The 27,052-nt window shown below is 39.3% G+C and overlaps 1 long non-coding RNA gene across 1 annotated transcript; it reads left to right on the top strand.

The window, feature by feature from the left end:
* Positions 1–4,260: 4,260 nt before the first annotated feature.
* LOC126956416 (uncharacterized) lies at positions 4,261–12,987 on the top strand. The gene is made up of 3 exons (XR_007726327.1): positions 4,261–4,396; positions 5,136–5,217; positions 12,644–12,987. It is a non-coding gene; the product is annotated as an uncharacterized LOC126956416 (long non-coding RNA).
* Positions 12,988–27,052: the final 14,065 nt, after the last annotated feature.

The following is a 27,052-nucleotide window of genomic DNA, read 5'->3' as shown; positions in this document are numbered from 1 at the left end:
GGAGCAGCGGGCAAGGGCTCCAATCCTCTTCAAACCACACCCTCGGTTCTGGGCCTTGTGAGGGCAGCATCACATTCTAGCATCTCAGCCTCCTGCCAGGTGCATTTTTTTAGGAAGATGATGATTCTAAAACCCATATGCCTATTATGATCACTTATTTTGGGTTACTGTATACCAAGCACTTTACACACCACAGGGCTGAATGGAATTTTACCCCTTGTAGACATAAGGAAGCAGAGGCTTAGAAACACAAAACGCTTGGTGGAAGTCCCGCTGCAAGGGTCAAACCCACAGGACTGTACTGGAAACGGAGTTTTGTCTGCAGCTCTGACCTCTCAGCTTTTCTGAGAACTCATAGCATTCCTGCCACCCAAGCCCCCTCTCCCTACAACATCCCTATTCCAGGGTTAGCAGTAACAAAACACTGAACGGTCTTACACAGTGGCTACTCACCAACCAAAGGGACCCAAAGGGGCATGCCTTGGTGTCTGAGCAGGGGCCTGGAGTACCCTGCAATCCCATCTGTCATCCTTTTAGGTGCTAGATGGGAGGAGGTGTCAGGGATCTCAGAGGCCCGGCTGGCTAAGTTGTGGCATCTGGGCACTCACGGCAACTTCTGTTTACCCGTCAGTACACAGATGTCTCTGTATTTTAACCCCCCGTGCAGCCAGCTGAACTCCACGGTGACCCCTGCCCTCCCAGGCATCCCACCCAGAAGAACAGCCATTGTCCAGCACGCCCCTGCCCCTGCTGATGGCTTCAGGTGGATACCTGGCCCAGGCTGGGCTAATGCCCTCCCTCAACGATTTGATCTCCAGGCCTGACTGGGTATGTGACCAAAACAGGACACTCAGATCCCCTTCCTTGGAGTCTGTAAAGTAGAAATGAGAGTGGTTCTACTGCGGGCTTCACAGATGGGAGACAGTCAGTATGAAGAACAAGGCGGGTGACCAGGAGGAAAGTACACCTCCCAAAAGCAAAACTGCTATTTACACATCCAGACATAATTGCTTGACTAATTACGTTGTATTAATTTTGGACTTAAAGATAGTATGGTCAAGGTGTTTTGGTTTTTTTTCCTATTTAATACTTCTTATCACTATATATATATGTGTGTGTGTATATATATATTTATACATACATATATATATATTTATTTATTTTTGAGAGATGGAGTCTTGCTCTATCACCCAGGCTGGAGTTCAGTGGTGTGTTCACAGCTCACTGCAGCCTCAAACTCCTGGGCCTAAGCAATCCTTCCGCCTCAGCCTCCCGAGTAGCTGACACTAAGGGTGCTTTTCATCATGCTGGGCCACTGGGCTACTTTTCTTTGTAGAGATAGACATCTCCTTATGTTGCCCAGGCTAGCCTCAAACTTCTGGCCTCAAGAGATCCTCTGGCCTTGGCCTCCTAAAGCATTGCAATTATGGGTGTGAGCCACTGTGCCCAGCCATAACCTATGATTAAATCAGATAGATGGATAGGTAGATAACGATGAAATGTGTGTATGTGTATACATATATATATAGACACACACACACACACATATATATATATTTGTGGGTTTTTTGTGTACGTATGTGTTGTGTGTGTATTTGTGTATGTGTTTTTTTTTGTGTGTGTATTTCAAATCATTTCCAAGATCCTTAAAGTGAAAGACACCTGAAGATCATCGATTCCAGTCTCCTCCTTGCACAGATGATGAAAGCAAGGACAGTTAAGCTCTTTACGTTTCTATCTTTCCATGAAAACACAGCTCTTGAGGACGGACTTTCCAGTTCTCATGCATGATGACAGCTCTACACATGTGCATTGCAGAGAGCATGGGGGCGCCCCAGGTGATTCCGTCCAAGGTGGGCACGTCCAGCTGCAGCCACATAAACTACAGCCTGAAAGGAAGAGCCACTCACACCCATCTGTGAGGGACACTTTGCCATTCTGTTTTTTGTATTGTGGATTTTTCAGTTTCATGGAAGAAGGCAACATACTCTGCCCTCGCAGAGTATCTGTCTACATCACAGCATCACAGAAAGTCCCTAGACAGGTCGGGTGTGGTAGCTCATGTCTGTAATCCCAGTACTTTGGGAGGCCAAGGCAGGCAGATCACCTGAGGTCAAGAGTTCAAGACCAGCCTGACCAACATGATGAAACCCCATCTCTCCTAAAAACACAAAAATTAGCCAGGAATGGTGGCACACACCTGTAATCCCAGCTACTCGAGAGGCTGAGGCATGAGAATCACTTGAACCCAGGGGGCAGAGGTTGCAGTGAGCCAAGACAGCACCATTGTACTCCAGCCTGGGTGATGGGTGACAGGGTGAGACTCCATCTCAAAAAAAAAAAAAAGAGAAAAAAGGAAGTCCCCAGACAGAAATGTTATTATGTCCAGCTGCTTTTGTGAGCCACAAAAAGGATGGCGATTGCATTGCATACAAAGCCATGGGGGGCGGTGGCATTGCCTAATGTGGGTAGGACTAAAATGTCACTGGATTCACTTCTGGCAATTATCTGGAAAGTAACGCTCTGGAGCAGAAATCATGGTCCACCCTCATCACCAAACTTTATCCTTCAGGGCCAGGCACTCCACGACACATGAGATGGATTCCGTACCACCACCTGCGCCCAGCTCTGGCCATCAGAACACGGGCCCTGCTCTAGCATAGCCATTCATACTGACTCTTAACCCACCAAAGACTAAATAAATTCTAAGATTATTCCAGAGATCTTTTCTCCCTGAGTCTTTTAAATCACTCCTGTGATTATGCTCTGATGTTACCGTAGCTATTACTTAGCTGAGAGACAAAAAGTTACTAAAGGGACATGGTAGCTGGCATTGATTATTTAAAGGGTATGAATAGAAAGGAGAAATGAACTTATTCTACCACAGATAGGGCCAGCAGATGTCTTATCCTCTTGTACCTGTGTCAGTGAAGGGTGAAAATTGTAGAAAGACATATTTAGCTCAATAAAAGAAAGACATGTCTGATAGCTTGATAATTCGGCTAAAACAGAATAGACTCATTTGCATGGAGGCAGGACCATCATTCCCGGAAGTTTCCAACAGAAACCGGGTGACCATCAGTCAGAAGCATGACAGCGGGGGCTCGTGAGGGGATGGAGTATCAGACCGGGTGATCCTTGTGGGGAACATGGGGGTTCTCCACCTGGATCCCCACCTCAGGGTCGAGGCAGCATCCCCCAGATGTTGAAAATATTGCCTGCTAAAAGCTCACAGAATTGACTTGCCTACGTTCACACCCCTTCTCAGGGGATAGCCACTGGCTTGATGACAACCTCCAGTCAAGCCCGAGGATCATCGAAGCTCCAGGATCGCCGAGGCCTCAGCTGCAGCTGCATTCAACGCCAGCTTCTTCTCCTGCTCAACCCTGCCTCTTCACGAAGACACCTCCCCAGCTCTTGCCTGCAAACCACTGCGTGCCTCGCTCCAAGGCGCTCAGGCTAAGGCAGCCCGTCAGGCTCCTTTGAGTGCTTATAATTCTACCATTTATTCTCTTTCCAGACAGCGAACACTTACAGATATGTCACAACTTAATTCCCATGCCTTTGCTAGCTCGAGTATAGCCAGAGTGTGGTGAGAACCACTGCCAGCCTCCTCTCCCTTCAGCACGCGCGATGTGTCCATCTGTGTTCTCGGTACTATACCAGTGAGGCAGGGAGAGTCCTGGAAATTATGTCCACAGGAGAGACTCGCAGGAGCCAATGTGGATCACAATGCTGAGGACATCCACACACACTGTGCAGGGGATGAAGAATGCAGAGATCCCAACGCCGTCCCTCAATAGCTATGCATTAGCCTTGAGATCAGGCTCCCAGAAACCCGGGCCCCCACCTGCACATCCCTGCCCTGGCTCACCCTCTACACATCACCTGTGCCCAGGAAGCGGTGAGCCAGTGAAGGAATAAATGAATGCAGGAATGAAGGACCTTTGTGTCCCATGGCCAATCCCTCCAAATACATTCAGCAAACTTCACTCGGCATCCCGTAGGCCTCGCGCTCTTTAGACATATCTAGGCTGCCCACAATATTGGCCAAAAATGAATCATTCTGAGCCTAAGCAGGCTGTGTGAGGCCAGCGTTAATCATCCTCCCTCGGCTTGGTTTCCTGGAGCTGGGGCACACTCTCACTCGGGCACTGTCTCAGGCAAACGGCTTCCAATTGTTTATTTCTTACTTGCCATATAATGTCCTATTCAGGCGTCCCAGGCACGTCATAAAAATGCAGGATGCCAAATTTGAAGGAAGTTTTCCAGTGTGTTCCCCTCAGACCCACAGCCTCCAGAGCCTCCGCCATCACCATGTAAATGCTAATGAATGACAAGTGCCGCAGAGGACTTTCATCTTACCATTTGATGAGGAAGTTGGCTCTGGACATGGGTCAGCTGGGCCATTTAGTTAAAATTTGGTGCTAATGAGAGCAAGATAGAGACTCAGGCCCCTTATGGCCAATTAGCTCTGTGCAAAGAGAAAGACTCAGTTCTGTGGTCAAAAGCTATCCTCTTCAACACAGTTAGCTATTCTAGAAATGTGTGATGTTGACCCCAAAGGGGAATGGAGTGTAAGAGGAGAGGCAGTTCAGCGATGACGTCCTCACAGCCTGGAGAGGCAGCTGACAGCACGTGAGCAATTGTCTGCAGGTTTGGAGATGTCTCACTGTTTAGGAATGACAGAAATAAATCTTTTGAGCTGCAGACAAACATTTTGTTTAGTTAGGTCCAGGTATCTCATTGAGGAGCGGCTTTGGAGATCTTGTTTCTAAACCTCTGGCTTTTGTGGAGCCATTGATTTCACTGCTTCGTTAGTTACCCACAAGGTAAACACACTTTTGAATGCAATTTTACTTTTTTTTTCACTGATCACTTAACAGACTTATAATCCCTTAGGTTTAGAAGGATCCATACAGGTGACTCTTTTTAGGTAACCAATCCAGGCTTACTGTGCCTGGTGACAAGCCATTGCCCAATCTATCTCTCACTACCTCTGGAAAAAGCAAAGTAGGGGGTCTCCCAGACAGCAATTCATCTGGGGGCACTCTGACAACCAGGAAGCTCTGGTTGATGCTCGGAGCATAAACCAGACACATCATGAGGTGGATTTGTTTGTTCCCTTTTCCTAGAACAAGGATGATTTCTGCCTTGCTTTGACACACTAATGGAGGTCACTGAAATAATCTTTCCCACTAGGAAGACTGTCACGAGGTGAGTGCACGATGGCCCCTGCACCCAGACAGAAAGAAGCACCATGCCCTAAGACGCCCCTCTAAATGCACATGGCCACCCAGGTCTCCTTCCCTTCTAGACTCTCCTTTTTTCTTTTTTTTTTTTTTTTTGAAGGCAGTGAACAACTATTTTCATCTTTCACTCTCAATTCTTGGCAAAATATTTAGCATCCAAGAAATATTTTTGGATGAATTAACTAGTAGGTGATCTCTCACTTTCTCTGCCTAAGCATGTAAAATTATACCAGATAAAAAAGTCACGCTCACAGGCCCCTGTCTTCTGTCCTCACCTGGTGAGGCCTCCGCAACACCGCCCCTAACACTCACGCTAGCACGGTGGACATCACCCACTAACACACACTGACACTAACACGGTGGATGTCAGCCACTAACACACACAGCAGCCCTGGACTCTTTTCTCCTGGATGACCAAGGGAATTCCCCAGAGGGACCAAGAGTTCCTCAGAGAAAGAGGCAACCTTCATCTTCCTTGTATGTAAGCACAATCTCCCCCCGCAAGAACCACAGTGCGTTCATCCTGTCTGTAATACCTTAGGATGGGATGGTATCCGAGTCCCTCTGGAATGAGCTTCAGTTCTAAGGTTTTGAAGGGAAACAAGAAGCAAAGGATCTTGGGCCAAGTATTTATCTTTTATGAAATGAGGTGAAATGAGCCAAACCATTGTGGAATTAACTAGGAACGAAATTTAGTTCTATAATATGATTACTCAAGTTGCAGATAATAACAATTGTGAAGAATTAATCTGAGGATTTGCCCTTTCCTTGGAGTTGTAGCTGAGGGTGGGGGAAAGAAGTTCTTAGCTCCTGGAATGATGTCATCTCATTCTGCTCCATTCACTCATTCTCAAAGTGGATTAGCACTACAAGTACAGAGTGGATTGATCTCTTGTCACAAGCCAAAAGATTTAGACTTTGTGTGCAGTAAATATTTATTGAATGAACACATAATTTTAAAAGCTACGTGAAATATCACCTCAAAAACTTCTTAATTATTTCATATCTGTGATTCGAAATACAGTATTTGCCATTTGTCCAAAGACAGTTAAATCATAGCTATTTCTAAAGAATAAAAAAACCTGTCAGCTTTTTTTTTTTTTCCGCTATTTCTGAAAATAAACATGAGTCTACTTCTCAGCACTCAGGTATAGGGTATATTCAATGATCACCGCTGAGTCACAAATGTGCATGCTTAAAATGATTTTCTCTGAGCTCTCAGCAAATACGCAACACGTAGAAGCTTGTATTACTATTATCTTTTTTGAATATGGGTCCTGGGAGTCCCTCACTAAACAAGAGCTTGTTGATTAACCTTGAATCCGGTACATGCTGCCCACTGACACAATCCCACCTCACTCTCCCTCAGTCCCCTTCTCCAGAGATCATCTTGAATGGGAAGAGAAGGCAGGTGACCTCTGCTATTGATGTGTGCACCACAAGCATGAGGTCCCACGGTTGCCACCAGGAATAGCTATCTACTCAGGACCTGATGAAGCGCTGCCCAGACAGCTCTGTAACCCTACACCAGCACACCAATATGTGTGCTAAACTGATCAATAATAAGATTGATACATCTTCTACTTGGGTAAGTTAATCTTCTTATTGATCAGTGTAGCAAACATATTGCTTTTCTTGGGCAGCCTTCCTCTCTAGCTCTTCTCCCCCGCCTCAACGCCCTGGTTGTCTGGTGCTATCAAGAAGAGAAATAGAACAACATTTTCTACATTAAATGCTTCCATTACATCAGGATCATCTTAGTCAGCTGCAAATATCTCTTAGAGGAGAGGATTTATAACCGGCAGGTGCCCAACTCATTTTTCTGTGTGTGTTAGAATCTTGATAATGACCTGGGCTTCTCCTTGCTCACATTTAGCATGTAGATTTTAAATTAATAATAGTTATCCACTGAAGGCAGTGCTTGCCTTTCCCATTACAGCACCTACAGCAAAGATCTGAAAAATTAAGACTACAAACAAAGCCAGCATAAGGCACACACCCAGTCTATTCCTGCTGTATTCTTTTTCCTATTCAAGACAGAGTAAAAGTGGGAGACACAGGAAGCAATTTCAGAGGACAGAAAGGGGCTAGCCGCAGGCAGGGAGAAGGACGGAGAGAAGAACTTAACAGGAATGCTTATTCTAGGAAGGTAATCCAATTCAGGGACCTGATTTCTCCTCCTACGTCCACACTCACACAAGTAGACTCCGGGTCAGACGCTTCACCTCCAGCTCTGTGGCAACTCCCTCTGTGACTTGGCAATTACCGTCACTCGTACCCAGAGGCTACAGAAAAGCTGGGTTTCTAACACACAGAGCATTGTTGTCAGATGCGGAAGGGCAATCTGGTGCTGGAGTGCTGTCCGGACACGCAGGGCCCCTGCCAGCCCCTGGCAGGATGGGAGGAGACTTGAGAGGGGACGTGCAATGGCGCCTTCTAGAAGAGAGGCCTTAGCAGCTCTGAAAGCCACACGGTGTAACGTGGAGCCAGAATGTGGTGTCTCCACCAGAGCATCCTGTGGGAGGGCATGCGGGCTTACAGCACAGCGGGAACGGTGCTGCGGCACCCTGGAGCAGCCACCAGCCACAGCCAGCCAGCCACGGGGAGGGAGGGTTGCCAGGTGAGCGAGTCTGCGGGTGAACGAGCACACCAGCCGCCGTGGAGGGAGCAACGTAATTTCTGACCCATGGACCATGTACTGGGGGAGACTACTGTGCACCATGTGTAAGGAAGACTATTCTTGAAGGAGAATTGGGCCTCCTGAACTGGTGGGTTCTGGAAGGCAGCAGCTGGCTCAGGTGTGTGGAGATTCCCGGTGTCAGGAGGTGTGCTGGGGACAGCCAAAGACTGAGATCTTCAGGAACTGCTTCCGAGCACCAACACACAGGTACTCTTTCCTGACTGCCAGCACCTTTGCCACGTCCAGGAAACATCAGTTCTGGAGCACTGGTCGGGGCCCTGCCTGTGCCCGTTTCAGACTTTGTCAGTCTGGAGGCCTGCGACACAAGGAAGGCTGTCAAGCTCCCCTTCCTCCCGAGCGAGCCCTGGGAGGTGCCTTCCACATGCCACAAAGGAGCCAGCTCAAATGAGAAGGCGATGGGTTTAAACCCTTTGGAAAAATCCTTAGTTGGCAAATGAGAGTCAAGTGCAGCCTTCCCTCTGCCACCTGGATGTCTCCCTGGGCTGGGTCATGCCCGTCAGTGAGCTGGCTTTGCTCTGCTGGGGCCCCACGGGAATGCACGCAGTGTTTTGATGGTAGGACGCTGTGTCTTTCGGATCGCTCCCCTGACCTCCACACTACATAGGATAGGGTCATCAGTGTTTGCTGAATGATGTTTGAATAAAGGCAAGTCAGAGCCTCAGCCCAGGAAAGCCCATCCTTTTCTAGAATCTCCTGGTGGACAACTTTGAGTTCAGCTTGCTTGATTGGCTTTTCTAACACTGAATTTTGATAGCTCTGTGACTACTTTGGGGGAGGCTATTATGGCTCAGGGCTGACTTTCATACTTCATATAAGCACATGTTGCTGAATTTGACCATCACTAAAGTGTCCACGTGGGAGGAAGGGGGTCACCTTCCCCCATGCTGCATGGGCAAAGAAACTGAAGTGCATAGTCTTGCTGGAGACTCCAAGATATTTGGTGGGCAAGCTGGAGGCGAGCTTGGTTCCCCGCGCTTTGCCAGGTGTGAGAGACTGAAGAATATTCAGAGTTTTCCTTGAGATCCGAAATCCGGGCGGCCCCTCTGGGGTCAGCGTCTTAGAACATCGTGAAGATAATCAGCAAGTCCATATCGGGAAAGGCTCTGGAAGGGCACAGCTGTGCCTTCTCCGTGGCTCCATCTCCGGTGGGTGAGACTCTATTCTGTGGCTTATAGGCAAGAAAGGCATCTTGGTTACAAACCCTCCCTATGCCGAGGGCCATGTAATTAATGTTCTAAAGCAGAGGAAGTGAAATCAAGGGCATCTGATGAAGCGGAGGAAGGCTCACTAGGCTCCAGGTTGCTCTGCTTTCTAAGTGATAAATGCAGTCTCCTTTAAGTGGGAAAAAATGCTTCACAATATCCATTAGGATGGAGGCCAACAACATGGTTTAAGGACAGAGCTGAGAGCTGCCACTCATAGACGGAAGGGTTTGTCCACTTCATGGCGTGTGTCCAGGACCAGCAGTGCCAGCTTTAAAAACTCAAAACTTCACTTTATTTCAAAATTCCCTTCCACCTTACTCAGCCTGTATGTACAATGATCTTTTCCTTACCCCAGAATCTGAACAAAACCAGCTCGAGAACAGGTTTTCTGCCCCTTGTATAGGATTAGAAGAAAGGTGGACATCAACAAGCAGGAAGATTGAAGGCACCATGGGTGCCTGTGTGGGTCCAGCAATGCCCTGCAACCCTGGGCATCACCAGCTGTGTGCAGGGAACCACAAGCGCCCTTCCGGGGAGCTGGGCGCCGTCCTTTCTGCCTGGTGCTAACGACCTGGCCAGGCTTCTGTTTTCAGGGGAACGAGGCTGAGCCAAGTGGAGAGAGTGAGTTATTTAAAACCGGTTCTGCCCACGGATCCCTGATTTCTTGCAACTGTTTTTGATTGACAGGCAAGTCCCTGTGTCCTTTTTATTTCTGTGAGTTAACTGAGGTTTTTACACTTTTTGCTAAAAAGGAAAAAATTTCCCTTTCTTGGCACTCAGGGAAATCTTTCTGCACAATATTTGCAACCAAGAGCTGGGGCATTGAGCCTTTTTCCTTGTCTTCTGTGGAATACCAATACTTTATTCTGAATCTGAGATATTCCTGATGGACCAAAAGTGAAAAAAAAATTTTAAATGAAGGAAAAAAAAGCCCTCCCTCTACTGTCAAGAGCAAAAGAATTCTCAATATTTCTAGGACGAATGTTGGATGTGATCTTCTTATTTCACCTTTGGATAAATTCTCACTTCAAGCAAAACTCTTTTCCTTTGAAACTGCTGTTAAGCAGACACATACCAAAATCACTCAAAAAGAATGTTTTGCCTCAGAATAATGTGATGTATTTAATGTATTCTGACAGTCATCAATATGCTGGACTCTAAATGCCTTTCATTTCTACATGTTCTTCTTTCTCTATGTTGGCATTGGACATCTATCCTTAATTAGTACCTACTCTTGGATGGTTTTCTCAGCCAGGAATGATTTTGCCACACACAGTCCCCCCACAGGGACATCTCGCAATGTCTGCAGATATTTATTTTGAGTGGTCACCTTTGGGAGAGGGAGATGTTACTGGCATCCAGTGGTCGAAAGTAGGGATCCCACCATGCACAGGCCTGCTCCCAAACAATCATCTGACACCAACGTCCAGATGTCAAGACAAGAAGTCCTCATCAGATAATGAGGACATTTGGCCAAATAGACAACCATACGTTCAATCTGACACAATTTACAATTTCTAAGCTAATGCACATGACTTTGGAATAAGTGGTCAATGCCATGTCTGCATACTATGTACAGTATTTTTAAAAATTTATTCACACATATGGTAGCTACCCCATGCCCACACTTTATAAGGAGCGTCCCTGAGAGATCTCCTAAGGTGGAAAAGACACAGACACTCCACAACCACAAAGCTAACAGAACATCACTACAGACAGGCTAAAAAGAGGGAGACACATGCAGTAGCCTGAAAAATAGATACAGGATGTTTTGCATTAAAAATAGGAATGAGACACGGTGACTCAATTTGGAAACAAAAGGCTGAAAACTCAACACGTGTCTTTAGATAGACAGGAGAGAAAACTATTCCTGAAACTGTTTAACGGAACACAGTTCATGAGAAATAGGGTTGGAGATGCCGTTACTGAAAGAAAAAAAAAGAGGAATTTCACTGTGAATGATCCAAATGTAAAGACACTGGTTAGAAAAAACAAAACAAAACAAAACAAAACAAACAAACAAACAAAACAGGCCAGATGTGGTAGCTCACACCTGTAATCACAGCACTTTGGGAAGCAGAGGCGGGTGGATCACCTGAGGTCAGGCGTTCGAGACCAGCCTGGACAACATGGTGAAACCCTGTCTGTATTAAAAATACATTTTAAAAAAATTAGCTGGGTGTGGTGATGTGTGCCTGTAATCCCAGCTACTGGGGAAGCTGAGGCAGGACAATCGCTTGAGTCTGAGAGGCAGAGATTGCAGTGAGCTGAGGTTGCACCACTGCACTCCAGGCTGGGCAACAAGAGACTCCATCTCAAAAAAAAAAAAAAGAAAAAGAAAAAGAAAAAGAAAAGAAAAAGAAAAAGAAAAAGAAAAAAAAGCAACAACAAAATGATAGTAAATAGAAAATGGGCTTCAGATAAATTTGGATTATTGTTGAGATTAATAAATTAGAAAAGCAACCTATAAATTAATTATATTTTGTCTTCTAGTCTAGAGAAAATGCTAGAAATAATAGATTTCAGTTTGTTTGCGTTGAATATGCTAGGGTCACATTTTTGGGTAAAGTATGCCTAAAAAGAGAAAGGTAAATCAAAGTCTCACATTTTCAGAGCAACAAAGGAATCTGTCACCTTTACAATATTTAACATATAAACTTAGCAATATATTGTCTACTGCTTAGAACTATATTAGCAGAAGGCTGCTGAGTTCATATACAACATTAGCAAGCAGATTCCATTTCTTACAAATAAACACATTATATGAAATAATCGATACACAGTATTGCCCAATCACTGTGACCATTACATGCCTTCAAGTGGAAGGTTATAGTACTCAGAGATGAAGTAAGACAGTCTGGGTAACAGTTGACTACCTTTGGAAGCTTCATGTTTCTTAAATTTTATTTAAAAAGACAAGCCCTAAATAGCTATATATACCCAACTCTTTAACACTGCATTTGCTCACTCTGTTCTTGGAGTCATAAAATGTCAATTTAAAAAAACCTTTCATTTTGTAATTTTCCTCAGAAGGATAATTCAGGATTCTCCAGCAGAAGCTTGAAATGCTGTGGATTGATTCAACCTCCAACCTATGGTAATTGAGTCTGTCTGCCTATGTTTTCAGCTCCGAAAAGGAAAAACATGACAACTGGCTGTGTTTTCAGAATGAAAAGGGCAAATCCAACTTTCAGTATAGGAAGTCTGAGTTGTGTGGCGCAGAGGTACTGTAGGAAGGGTGCCCAGGTACCCACGTATAGTAGAACTGATGGTGAGAACTTTGATGGGAGGAGATGGGAGAACAGACTTTCCAGAGGACAGTGGAAAAACAAATGCAAAATCATGAAGGAAAGGAGCATGGCCTTGAGTCACAAGCATGGGGTCCTTGCACAGAAATAATCAGGAGGTAAGTTTGTAAGCATTTGGGGATCTTAAAGTGAAATACCTTGCACTAAGCTGTCTGAATTTTATCCTGTATGCACTAGGAAAGAAAGAATGAAGGTCCGCAATCAACACTGAGTTCTGAGAAGTTGACTGGGACGATGTTCTACCCAGCTCTCATCTAAAGGAGGAGAGTCCCCAAGCCAGAGGAAGCCGTCAGAGAGCTTCTCAGCTGAGAATATTCTATGAGGTCCCAAAGGTTAAGGATGCCAGTTACAGAAGCTTGACAGAGCAAAAGGCGAAGGATGTGTCACTTGGCCATGTAGCTGACTGAGCTTAGGGAATAAGAAAGCAAATGCAATGGAGGTGACCAAGGGGTGACAACGCTTCACCATCAAGATGAAGACCATACAGGGGACTGGGGGTCAGAGGGAAGCAAGGATAGGGAAGTAAGGAGTGTGCTCGGTTAGGAAAACATAGATTATTGATGCGCCCTTGAGCTGTTTAGACAGAGGTGGCCAAAGACAGCTGGGAGATGGCCACTCAATATTAGGATTCAGGGCTGCCACACCACCCAGCTTCAGGAGTTACCTTTCCTCTTGTTTTCCATGTGCCTGGTGCTTCTCAGAGTTGTGTAGTGTGGTGGCCTTGGGAAAGGGTCACTACTAATAGTTTCAAGGAGCCTGAAAATCAGTGCAACACATCTACCTGCATTCAGAAAGAGTATCTCCTACTTTTGCTCGACTGATGTAGATCAATAGAACACCCCTGCAGAATTCACATCTCCATACTCCATAGACCATTCTGACTATGGTCACACTCTTTCATGATATATTAGCTGCACATACACAGCCACATTTTCAGCTTCAGGACGAATGTGGAATATTCCATCCTGTTTGGACATACCTTGACCTCACAGCTCTGAAAGACTGCTGTTACAACATCCGCCCAGGTGTGTATCACCTACCTATGGGAACCTGAGCCGCAAAGTCATCTTGAATGTGGTTAGCTCCTATCAGCTCCATTCCTATCACTCCACATCCCTTTCATGTTTCTTTCCTGGGTATATTTTCGTGGATATTGTTCAAGAAACATAAAATAAAAATTATGGACACAAAATTCTGCAGGCTGTGGTAGGGTAGAAACCAATGTGAATGTAAGTTAGCCACTGTGACTTCCAGAAGATGGTGAGCCAGAGGGTTAGTGCCTTGGTAACCTTCTAGCATGGCCCAGTCTGGAGTGCCTGCCTCAACTGCCCTGAACCTTTCCCTTAATACAACCTGTTGAGATAATGTCCCCAATGTCAACACTGTCAGTGTCCCCACCCTTGACACTAGGGACATTGTCTCAACACGTTGTATTTCTCCAGGAAGCAATGCTCAGTACATGCATGAAGGTGAGCTTCCTTCATTTTAACGAGATTCCCCTTCCTGCACTCATCCTCAGGCGCCTCCAAATATCCAGGCATTCACACAAAGAGCTCCACGGGCTCATGATCTATTATTTCTGTCACTTCCATAGGAATCTAAGTATTTTGCTTCATGAAATCATATAATATTAGACCTATGGAAACTTTTATTCAAACAAAATTATGCATGGATCCTTATATCCACATATACAATATATGAAACAAAAGTGTAGCTGCTCTTGTTGGCATGAGAGGAGAGGGGTCCCAAGTTCTCAGAACCTCCCTAAGGCTCCAAGGAAATTCGGGCTCTGCAAACCTTAGATTAACAAACCCTGAGATGGGCAAACCTGATTTTACCAGTGAGAAAAATGAGGCCTGCTATATGTTAGCAGCATTCTCTCTTCTAAATCTGAGCTGTGCCTCTGCCCATGTCACAGTAAATATACGCCTCTTTTAAATGCATGCGGAGAAATTTTTCAATTAGTTTCATTCTCAGGCAACTGACAGGCTAGTAAAAGATGTGACTCACAGAATTTTATATCTATTATATGACTTGGCTGCAACACAGCAAATGTATTATGATATTGATTGGCACCAACTAATAAACAGCATTACAGAAATAATGCAACCATAATAAATGAGACTGGAGGCAAACCAAGAGACTTTGAAAATGAGTATTTTGGTAATTATGACCCTCTCTATAAATATAATGGGCAAGGTAGAGAAGCAATTTCTAATGTGTGATATTGTTATGATTAATACATAGAACTGCAAGCAATAAATCCAAGGGAATTATGTAAACTATGACATCTTGCTCACAATATGGTGTTAGTTTTACATTAAAATGTTATAAAAATGAATTGTATAACTTTCCCCCCCAAAAATAAATAATTAGGAAAAGCATGACTAGGATCTTAGTGAATTATATACTACATATACAATGGGATATTGGAAAGTACTCATTGTGCAAATAAAATGTCACATTATTCTCTCTACCATTCTAGTTAAATAACATCAGAATTATGACTTGTCCTCCAGAGGGGCCAAACTCAAACACCTTTTGCTGAAGTTGAAAGTTGATCAGTCTCTCGGGTCTGATATTTCAGAATGTGGCTGGTGTCTTCAAGGTGATCAGTTTTTGTCTGATGAATGAATGAATACTTGTCACCAGCCCTATGAGATGGCCTTGGCCACATGCTGATGTACTCATTCCAGGGACACAGCGGAGCTCTTTGGGTGACGAAGACCATGTAAGATCAGGGTCAGCAAATCACAACTACTCCCTACCTGAGCACCCACTGAGGGCAAACAGATCAAGAGCTACTGCTGCATGAGATGAGATTATGGCTTGGGTCATATCTTCCAAGGTCTACGTAATGAAATTTAGAAGACCCTACTAGGGAAAAGTAACGCTGACCAGTATGCCAAGGCTTCTCTGAACTATAAATCCATTTATTAATCTCTGGCTAAGTCCGTATAATCTTACTCAAAGCCATAGTTTCAAACATGACATGTGCAGACAGCTGTCAGTCTGGAGATCTAGCCATTCCTATGTCCAGCCCTGTATTTTTCTGTCCACCAAGCATCACTAACCGGATAGGCCATAGCATCTTCAACACAACGCCCCTCCCCTCACTGCACATAAAGCAGCTGCATGACTGAGCCTCCTATTCTAGTGAATGCTCTGTCGCCTTCCCCTCATGCAAGTCATTTTTTTTTTTTTTTGCCTCTTCTCACCATTGACATTCTCAGCACTCAAACCAAATAACTTGTCAAGCCTTTCAAAATGGGCCACAAGTGAAATTTTAGGTGCTCTTCCCCTGGAAGTCAGAAAGCCTCCCCAGTCATCACACTACCTGCAGCATCTTCCACCACAATCCATCCTAATGAGATCCCAATGGAGCCACAACTTACATGCAATTAACATATGTGAACTCTACTAAATTCCCTCAGTGCTGACAGCGAGTTACTCTGCTTATTACAGATATGAACTTTCTATATAATATGGCTCCTGTCCATAAGCCAATGACTTTATCTTGTTCTCAAATATGGAAATCTGTTACAGGGCTGGAATAAAATTGGTGATGTTGGAGTTTTTTAAGAGACAATATTTCTATATATCATATTTAATGGACTAATGGAGAGATTATTAAAAGGTAGTTTTAGCAGTGCACAATTTTACCTACCACACTGAGTTTAAAATCGAACTAATCTGTATAAATTGAGACTCCACCACGAATTTAGTAATAGACAAATCTACATATGGTTTCTGCCTCAGAGCATTTAAATCTGCCAGTAAAGAACTACTCATGCTTCCCTTCAGCCACCAAGGCCTTTCCTAAAGGAATAACAATTTACTTCCTAAGATAAAGTCTTAATTTATCTCCATTTTGCTGCCCAAATCTTCTTTCTTATCATTTGACTCCATGGCTTGCTCATTCTGTTTCTTCCATCTAAAGTACAGTTTCCTCACCTGATTCATGTATTTTACTTATCTCAAATGTATCCCAAGTTCATTTATTCATAAAGCTTTTCCCCTCTTCCTTTTACTTGAATACTTGTAGAATTCTATATCTCTTCCAAGTATTATGCTCTTTTGAACATTTCCGGTCAGTTTCCACATTGACCTGAACCCATCCCACAAAGTGAATGACAAGGTGCAGAGATGCTGGGTAGAGAGTTGGAGGGGAGATTCTTAATGTTTCAGTACACTCTTAATATTTTAACAGGTAGAACCTTTGACTCCTTCAAGTTCATATGTGGCCACCTCATGAGCTCTGTTCTTTTGCAAGAATTAATAAACCATCTACCTTGTTGAGCATGGCACATTTAATAGAGATACATCTATGGATCTAATACATTTGTTTTCCCTACAGACTTGGGTCTGTAAGAAATCTTCCGCTTTTCCAGGTTGACTCTAGTATGTCATGAAAGCTAACATTTCACTGTAAGAACTAAAAATAACAAGATAAATGGGAAAATCATTCTGTAAAGATACTTGGGAACTACGAATGCACCAAGGTTAAGACAACTTCATTCCAGAGAGCAAAGGGTCCTTGCTAGGTGACTCAACGTGCACTGTCTCTTTTCTTCCCTGGGGCCAATGCAGCCCGAGCCAGTGCAGAGGAACCAGGGTAAAGAGAAACCTGCATACATTTGGTATTAATTGAAAAAGAGTCGGTGAAACCATTTTTAGAGTTTACTCAGGGCTGAAAACTGCTTGTGTTTTCACCAGCATAGGTTATAATAGAAGGTTATAATGGAAAGGGTACCTGAATAGACTCCTCTTAAGTTATCATCTAGCACTAAAACTAACTTAGTATTAGAACAAAAGTTTCTCTAGGCAAACCTTGACAGCACTTTAACAAAGCCTCAGAAAGATCCAATGGACTCAAATAACTGAACTGTGCATCAGAAGCAAATGCAACAATATCTAAAGGATTACAACAAAATACATCAACTAAAAAAAAATATTTGGCACTCAATAAGTAATTGTCAGACATACAAAGAATGAGAAAAACATGACTACTAACTAGGATAATAGCTAATTCACAAAAACTACTGAGAAATGACAGATATGATGGAACTAGAAGAAAAAGGACATTAAAACAGATGCAAAAAGATACTTCAGATCATCACAAAAATTAAGGAGAACAGAGACATGAAAGAGAGTGATAAAAGTTCTCTAAAAGGCACATGAAACTTCCATAGACAGTAGGAAGTCTGAATTTAAAATACACTAGATTGGAATATCAGCAAAATGTACATCACAGAAGAAATGACCATAAACTTGAAGACATAGCAACAGAAACTATTAAATGTGAAGCAAAGAAATAAAAAAGATGGAAATAAAATGCAAATAGTATTGATAATCTGTGGGACAATATCAAACAGTCTAACATACCTACAATTGAAATCTCAGAAAAAAGGAAGAAATCAAGAAAAAATATGTGAAAATATAATGGCCAAAATATTACAAATTTGATGCAAACTATAAATCACTGATTCAACATATTTTACAAATCCTAAGAAGATTAAAACCATGAAAAAGCAAGATATCAGAATCAAAATTCTGCTATCAGTAATAGGAAGAAAGTCTTAAAAACAGTCAGAGGGAAGAAGACACATGATACAAGGAGGGACAAACAAGAAAATACACAGATTTTCTTCAGAAACCGAGCATGTCAGAGATAGCAGAGACATCCCTTAGTATGGAAAGAAAGAAGAAAAAAGGAAGCAGAGGAAGAGAAAGACAGAAAAAGAAAAGAGGAGGAAAGAAGGAAGAAAGGGGAAAGGAAAGAAAAAAGAGAACAGAAAATAAAAGAAAGAAAAAAATCCAACTTTTTAAAATCTAGCACGGTGTCTCTTATAAATAAAACAGATATGAAGATTTAATACAGAAGCAGAACCTGGAGAATTTATGAACAGGAGACATCCACAAGAAAAAAATGCTAAAATTATTTAGACAGAAGAAAAAACGGTTCTGGATAGAAATTTGGATCTATGTAATGAAGAGGACCAGAAGTGATCAACATATAGACAGATATATAAAGTGCTCCTTGTATATTTTAATAAATTCAAAAGACAATTCACAGTTTCATACAAAACAAATCCACAAGGTCTTATGAATTTTATAACATTTGCAGAATTAAAACATGTGACAAAAACAGCACAACGGATGGAAGCTGTAAGTATACTATTGTAAGGTGATGTATTCCTTATAAAGTTGTGTAATATTAGTAGAAACAAAATGGAATCAAAAAATAATAATCAATGCAAAAGAAGACAAATAGGAAAAAGAGGAACGAATAATGGGTAAGATGAAAAAAGATAATTTAGATTTTTTTTCTCTTTTTCGTCTCTTGAGACGGCTCTCACTTTGTTGCCCAGGCTGGAATGCAGTGGCGCAATCACCGTTCACTGCAACTTCCATCTCCCAGGTTCAAACGATTGTCATGCCTCAGCCTCCCGAGTAGCTGGGATTACAGTCACATGCCACCACACCTACTTAATTTTTTGTGTTTTTAGTAGAGACAGGGTTTCAGTTTCGAACTCCTGACATCAGGTGATCTGCCTGCCTCAGCCTCCCAAAGTTCTAAGATTATAGGTGTGAGACACCTCGCCTGGACTCAAAAAGATGATTTGTAATATGACACATTTAAATCCAACAATATCAATAATTACATTAAATATAAATGCCTATAATGACAAAAAAAGCAAAAAATCTCAGATTATTTTTTGTAATGAAGATGAAAATGTAAGTAGCCACAAGGAATGCACTTAAAATATATATCACTATATGTATTCACATTTTATTATATATGTATTTATAAATTTGTATTTTATTATATATTATATATAATATGTACATTAAAATATCTATATTTTAAAATCTCTGTAAACCTAAGAGGACTGACATAAAGCAGAAGTCCTCTAATCACAATGCAATTAAATTGGATATAAATAACAAGAAGATATCTGGAAAAATCCACAAATAATTGGAAATTAAATAATGCACAATAATATAAATATGGATCAGAGAATAAATCACAAGAAACATTGGAAAATATTTTAAACTGACCAAAAATGAAAAAGAAACATATCAAAGTATCTGGGACATAGATGAAGCCATGAAAAGAGATAATTTGATAGCATCACATACTTATATTAGAAAATAAGAAATGTCAAAATCAATGATTTTGGCTTCTACCCAAAAGATGAATATTTTTTAAAGAACAAATGAAACTCAAGTAGAAGTAGCAGAAGAAAGAAAATAATAGAAATAAGAGCAGAAATCAATACAAGAGAAAATGCCTAAAATTTTAAAAACTCAAAGAATTTAATCTGATCCCTTCAAAAGATCAACACGGTTTTGATAAACCTTGGGACAAGCTGGAAAGAAAGATAAAAGAAAGGAAATACATCAACAATAAGAGAAATGAAAGTGAGTATTTAGTTATAAATCCTACAGAAAAATAAAAACATATTAGGAAAGTACATTTATACCAGTAAATTTGGCATATGATATTAAGTGAACAAATTTCTTGAACAACACAAAATCCTAAAAATCATTTAAGAAAAATATAGATCACATAATACCCCTATAATGATTTTAGAATTGGAATGTATATGAGAAACCTGCTTATAAAGAAACCCATGTTCATATGGCTAGCATGGTGAATTATTTCCAACATTAAAAGAAAATGTAATACCAACCCCACACAAATTCTTCCGAAAACACAGAGCAGAGGTAAAAACTTTCCAACTAATTTTATGAAACTAGCACGACACTGGCACTAAGATCAGACAAAGACATTATAAAAGTAAAATCACACACTAAAATTCTTATCAAAACTTTTAGCTAATTGGTTCCAGAAATATATGAAAACGATAACGCTTTATAATATATGGCTTAGCTAAGGGAGGTCATGTTGTTTTAGCACTTAAAAATCAGTGAATGTAATTGACCGTATTAACAGACTTACAGAATAAAAAGCATATCATCATATCAATAGAAAGAAAAAAGAATGACAAAATTCAACATGCATTTATGATTTTTTTTAAATCACACTACAAAATAGAAGCAGAGAGAACTTTCTCATATTGATAAAAACGGCACACTATAAAACTGTATTTCTTTAGCCCAATAAAGAGTACCCAGGCAATCTTACAACAAACATATATTCATAGTGAAAGACAATATTTTTTTTTATCATTAGGTGAACCAAGACAAAGATGTTTGTACTCATCATGGTTTTTGTTTTTTTGTTTTGTTTTTTTTTAATGAAGTCTCACCCTGTCACACACACCCAGGTTGGAGTGCAATGGTGCAATCTTGGCTCACTGCAACCTCCGCCCAACCCCCCAGGTTAAAGCAATTCTCCTGCCTCAGCCTCCTGAGTAGCTGAAACTACAGGTGTGCACCACCATGCCCAGCTAACTTTTGTATTTGTAATAGAGATGGGGTTTCACACCATGTTGGCCAGGCTGGTCTCGAACTATTGACCTTAGGTGATCTGCCCGCCTTGGCCTCCCAAAATGCAAGGATTATAGGCATGAACCACCATGCCAGCCCTGTACTCATCATTTCTTATTCAGTATTGTGCCAGAGATACTAGCTGGTGTGATGAGGCAAGAAAAATAAATAAAGGCACTTAGATTAGAAAGGAAAAGAAAAATAAAACTGTTCATTTACAGGCATCTTAAACATTTCTGTAAAATTCCTGAAAAATGTACAAAAAGCTACTAGAATGAATATGTGGGTTTATCAGGGTCATAGGCGAGATGGCCAATGTCAGTCCATTTTGTGATGCTATAACAGAAAACCATGGACAGGGTAATTTATCATAAACATTCATTTAATGGCTCATTATTCTGGAAGCTAGGCAGTCCAAGATGGAGGGGCCAGCATTTTTCAGGGTATTCTTACTGCATTACTTCATGTCAGAAGGACAAAGAGAGGGCAAGAGAGAGGGAAAAAAGGGGGCCAAACCCATCCTTTCATAAGGATACCACCCTTGCGATAAAGAATCCATTCCCACAATAATAGCATTAATCCGTTAATGAAGGCAGAGCCCTCACTGCCTAATCAACTCTTAATGATCCCACCTCTTAAGATTATTACAATGCCATTTAAATTTCAACATAAGTTTTGGAGGGGACATTCAAATGATAGCAGTCAATATATGAAAATCAATTGAATTTATATATATATATGAGATAAACATTTAGAAATTAAAGTTTTAGAAGTATTATATAGTAGCATAAAATTATAAAATACTCAAGAATTTAACAAAGTATAAGGTTCAATATTGATAACATATCTATCCTTTCCAAATTGATCTATATATGTAATGTAATTCCAATCAAAATTCTAGCAAACTGTTTTGTAGAAATCGGTTAGTTGATTTTTAAAATTATATGTAAATGAAGAATCTAAAATAGCCAAATCGACATTTAAAATTAACAACAAATTTGGAGGCTTTCTAATACACAATTTTAAGCATTACTCTAAAATTAGTAATTAGGACAGTGTGGTATTGGTATAAGAATAAATGTATAAGTTAATGGAACATAATGAGAGTCAATAAATATACCCACATATATAAAATCAATAAATTTTTGACAAAAATATCAGTGAAATACAATAAGAAATGATACAGTTTTTAACATATTGTCTTAGAAAAATAGATAACCATTTGGAAAAATAAATATCATCCACTCTCACCATTCACATAAATTAACTAGAAGTGAATAATATACCTAAATGTAAGACCTTAAACTATAAAATTTCTAGAAAAAAAACTTTATGATCTTGAATTAGGCAACCATAAATCATTAAGTAAGAAATCAATAAATTACATTTCATCAATTTCTTTTGCCTTTTCAAAGACACCATTAGTAAAAGAAAAGGGAAGCCACAAACTAGAAACCAAACCGCTTACAAATATATATCTGAAAAAGAACTTGTGTTCAGAATACATTTAAAATCTGTTATATCACAATATTCATAAGACACATAATCGAATTTTTAAAAGGTAAAGCTTTGAATAAATAGTGCACCAAGAAGAATCTAGGAACTGAAAATGGTCACAAGAAAAAATTCTCAATATTATCAATTATGAGGTAAAATTCAATTAAAACCACTATGAAATACCACTCTTCAGTCACTAGAATGGCTGAAGTAAAAAGACTGACAACACTAGTTATTGATGAGACTGAAGAGCAGCTGTAATTCTCATAAATTTCTCATGGGGATGTAAAATGGTATAGCCAGTGGAGAAATATTTTGCTCTTTTTATACCACTTAATACCTACCAAATGTCCAACCAATTTCACTTTTAAGTGCTTTTCCAAAAGAAAAGCATATAATAAAAAGTATTTATTCATAAAAGCTCATAGCAACTTTATTAATAATGAACAAATACAAAAACAACCCAAATTTTATTTCACTGTTGAATGAATAAATAAATTGTGGTACACCCCTATATCAAAATACTGGTCAGCAATAAACAGGACTAAAGTACTGTTGTACAGAGCAATATAAATGACTCTCAAATGCACTGTGTTCAATGAATGTGACTGTACAGAATTCTAGCAAAATACTATACTGACAAAAAGTAGATCAGTGGCTGTCAAAAACGGAGCCAAAAAGGAGGAGACTGACTCAAAATGGCACAAGGGTATTTTGGGAGGTGATGGAAAAACTAAGTGTTCTGATTTCACTTAAAATTGGTGAGTATTATTGGATTTGTATTGTCTCTCAATATAGCTAATTTAGAGTAAAAAGGTGTAATAAAATGCTTTCAGGCAAACATTGAGTGAATTCATCCTATAAGAAACATGATAGTAATAATAATAATAATTAGAAAATAAAAAGTTCTTTGCTGGACACAATTGATTCTAGATGTGAGTGCAGCAATGCTGAAAAAATAAAATTTACTAGAAAGAACAAATACGTGGGCAAATATACAATAATAATGAGTGTTATACACAAAATAATATTATTCTGTGGGAGACTGACATACATAAAAGTAAAAACATCATAAGAGTAGAAAAAAAGAGGGCATGGGTAAATTATGGGATATTGTTCAAAACAGAACAAAAGCAAAACTTAAGTTAGGCTGCAATAATTCAAATACGCATATTGAAATTTCTATGGTAAACCCTAAAAAAAGTCTTTACAAGACTCTGTAAAATTTGAGAGATAACAGAGGAGAGTAAATGGGAAAAAATATTTGATTAATTCAAAATAAGAAAAAAGAATAAAGGAGCAAATAATCCAGTAGGACATGGAGAAAATACATAGTGAGATGGCAGATTTAGAGCCAATTACATGAATACCTTTAATATAAATGAACTAAATCCTATTAAAAAAATATAAACGTTGTCAGTTTGAATAAAGAGAAGCAAAATGCATACATAAGTTTTTAACTACCAGAAATATAATGCACATGTGCTTATACCACAAAATGGAAGAATCATGTATATTAAGCAAAATAGATGCAGTGACAATAATAATAGACAAAGGTGATTTCAAGAAAAAAAGTGTTACTAGTGTCAAACAGATACATTTCAAGATAATAAGAAGTCAGGTCAACAGAGAGTCACAACAATCTTAAATTCCTATGCTCCTGAAAACATAGCTTCATATTATTTAAAGCAAAAATTGACAGAACTAAAAGGAGAAACAGACAAATCCATTATTTTGATTGGAAAGTTTAGTACACCTCTCTCATTAATTGACACAACATGGAGATGAAAATTTTATTATAAAGGAGATTCAAGTAACACAATAAACCAATTTTATGTAACTGACACACAGCCTAAGCCTGACAACTGCAGGGGTAGCACTTTTCTTCCGTGTATGTGAAAGGTTTCTAAAAACAGATCATATTCTGGTCCATAGAGCAGGGGTCAACAAAATTTAGAGAATTGAAAGCACACAGTTATGGTATTTAAAAATAGTATAAATAAACTAGCAATCAATAACTAAAATATAACAAAGTCTATAGCTCTTTAGAAATTAAGCAACATTATTCTAAATAAAATATGCATAAAAGAAGAAATCACAATGAAAAAATTAAAAATATTTTGAACCAAAACATATTAAATGTTCAACATTATTAAAACTTTTTAGGTATACTACAGTGGTACTTAGAAATAAATTGACAGCTTCAAATACATATCTTGGAAAAATATATATATAAAATTAATGATGTAAGCTACCAACTCAAAATCTACAAGATTTAATTAATATCTACAATAATTTTCTGAGAAACTGCTTAGTGTTCTGTTACTTCATCTCACAGAGTTACATCTGTAATTCGTGGATCTCTTTGCTAGCCTTCAATAGTTTGTAGCCTACAATAATTTGTAGATATTAATTAAATCTTGTAGATTTTGTAATTTAAAATCTTGTAGAATTTGTAATTTAAAATGTACAATAATTAAATGAAAGATACAAGCAGAAGCCAAGGAAATAGAAAACTGTCATATAATAGAGGATATCAAGAAAGTCTAAGGGTAGCTCTTTGAAAAGGTTAATAAAATACATAACCCCTAACCCAAACAGATTTTGTAAAGCCAAAAAAAATTTAATTAGCAGCATAAGAAATAAAAAGGAAGCTATTACAAGTTTCTTAAATTTTAGAAAAATATAAATAATGATGAGGATATTATAAACTAATTTATGCTGATAAATTTGACAATGTAGAGAAAATTAACAAATTCATTTTAAGAAGTATCAAGATGAACACAAGAAATAGACAAAGTATTAGTTCTATATCTACTTTTTTTTAATGGACACATAATTTTAAAATTTCTATAGAAAATGTCACAGGCCCAGATGTTCTCCCTGCTTAATTCCTCCACTTATTTAAGAAGAAAATAATATTACATTTATACAAACTCTTTCAGAAAATAGAGAAAAGGGAAACATGTTACAATTTGTTTCTGAGGTCAGCATAACCCTGACACCAAAACCTGGCAAAAACATGGCAGAAAAAGAAAATCAGAGGCCAATATCTCTCATGAGAGATATTGCACATCCATTATAATGCTAAACAAAATATTAGCAAATCAAACTTGGTATGTAAAATAAATAAATATCATAACCAAGTGAAGTTTATTCCAGGAAGGCAAGGTTGGTTTAATATTTGAATATCAAACAATGCAATTCATTTTATTAGCAAAAAGAAAAAAGATATGATTAAGTAAATATATGCCAATATCTATGAGCCAGACTTCACTACCCTACGATAACTTAAAAGAAAAAAAAAAGAATAGAGAGAACATTCTCAATCTCATAAGAAAAATCTATAAAACATGAACAGGCAACATAATTCTTGATGGTAAATTATTAAACATTTGTCCTCTGATGGTTGGGAAAAAGACACAAATGACCACTATCATATTATATTATCAGTATAACTCAACATTACAGTGGGGATCTGAGCTAGATTGATAATGAAAGAAAATAAGAATAAAATGTATACTTGTGGGGAAAACATAACAAAGAAGTCTACAGCTCTTTAGAAATTAAAGAACATTATTCTAAATAACATATGCATAAAAAAAGAAATCACAATGACAAAAATATTTTGAACCAAAACATATTAAATGCCCAATATTATTAAAACTTTTTAGATATACTACAGTGGCACATAGAAAGAAATTGACAGCTTTCTTATGGAAAAGAAAAAAGCAAGCCTATCATTTCTGCAGACGTCTTGATTTGCATATAGAGAAAAAACAAAAGGATCTATAAACAAACTATTGAAATTAGGAAGTGAGTTGTCAAAATATTGCTGGATACAAGATTCATATACAAAACTCAATATTTCCATATACTAGCAACAAATACTTGAAAATTAAAATAAAAATACAATTTATAACAGTAAGTCAAAATCACCAAATATTTAGAAATAAGCCTAACAAACTGTGTTAGGTTTATTCCTAACCTAAAATGTAAATAAATGGAGACATAGCCCATACTCTTGATTGGAGTTCTCAGTTGTATTCAGATGTCAATTCTCCATAGACTGATGCAATTCAACACATTCAATGTCATCAGAATTTAAATTTTCATTGGCTTTTTAAAGAAAATTGACAAGATCATTTTAAAATTTACATGGAAATGCAAAGGACTTAGAATAATACGATCCTAAAGAAGAAACATGTTAGTGAATTTGTAGTACCAGAGATTAAGGCTCTCTATAAAGTTACAGATATCAAAACAGGGAAATATTGTCCAAAGGTAAATAACAGATTATTGCACAGAAGGGTGTTCAGAAACACACACACACACACAAACATATACAAATGACCTGATTTATGAAAAAGGCACCAGTGAAATTCACTGGAAAAAGGACACTCTTTCAGTAAATAGTGGTGAAGATGTTATGTAGCCATAAGGGGAAAAGTAAGTCTTGGCCCCTTCCTCACATAATTATCTTTAAATATGTCATAGAATGAATTAATAATTAATGCAAACATTAATTATTATTTTTAATGTCTTAGAATGAATTGTGGAGAGTAAAATAATAAAGCTTCAGGAAGGAAACATAGAAAATTATCTTTAGGTCCTTGGGGCAGGCCAAGATTT

This window comes from Macaca thibetana, chromosome 6 (genome assembly GCF_024542745.1).
Source record: "Macaca thibetana thibetana isolate TM-01 chromosome 6, ASM2454274v1, whole genome shotgun sequence".
Taxonomy (NCBI): Eukaryota; Metazoa; Chordata; class Mammalia; order Primates; family Cercopithecidae; genus Macaca; species Macaca thibetana.
Note: the sequence above shows the minus strand (reverse complement) of the source record. Positions and strands in the feature narration are given on the sequence as shown.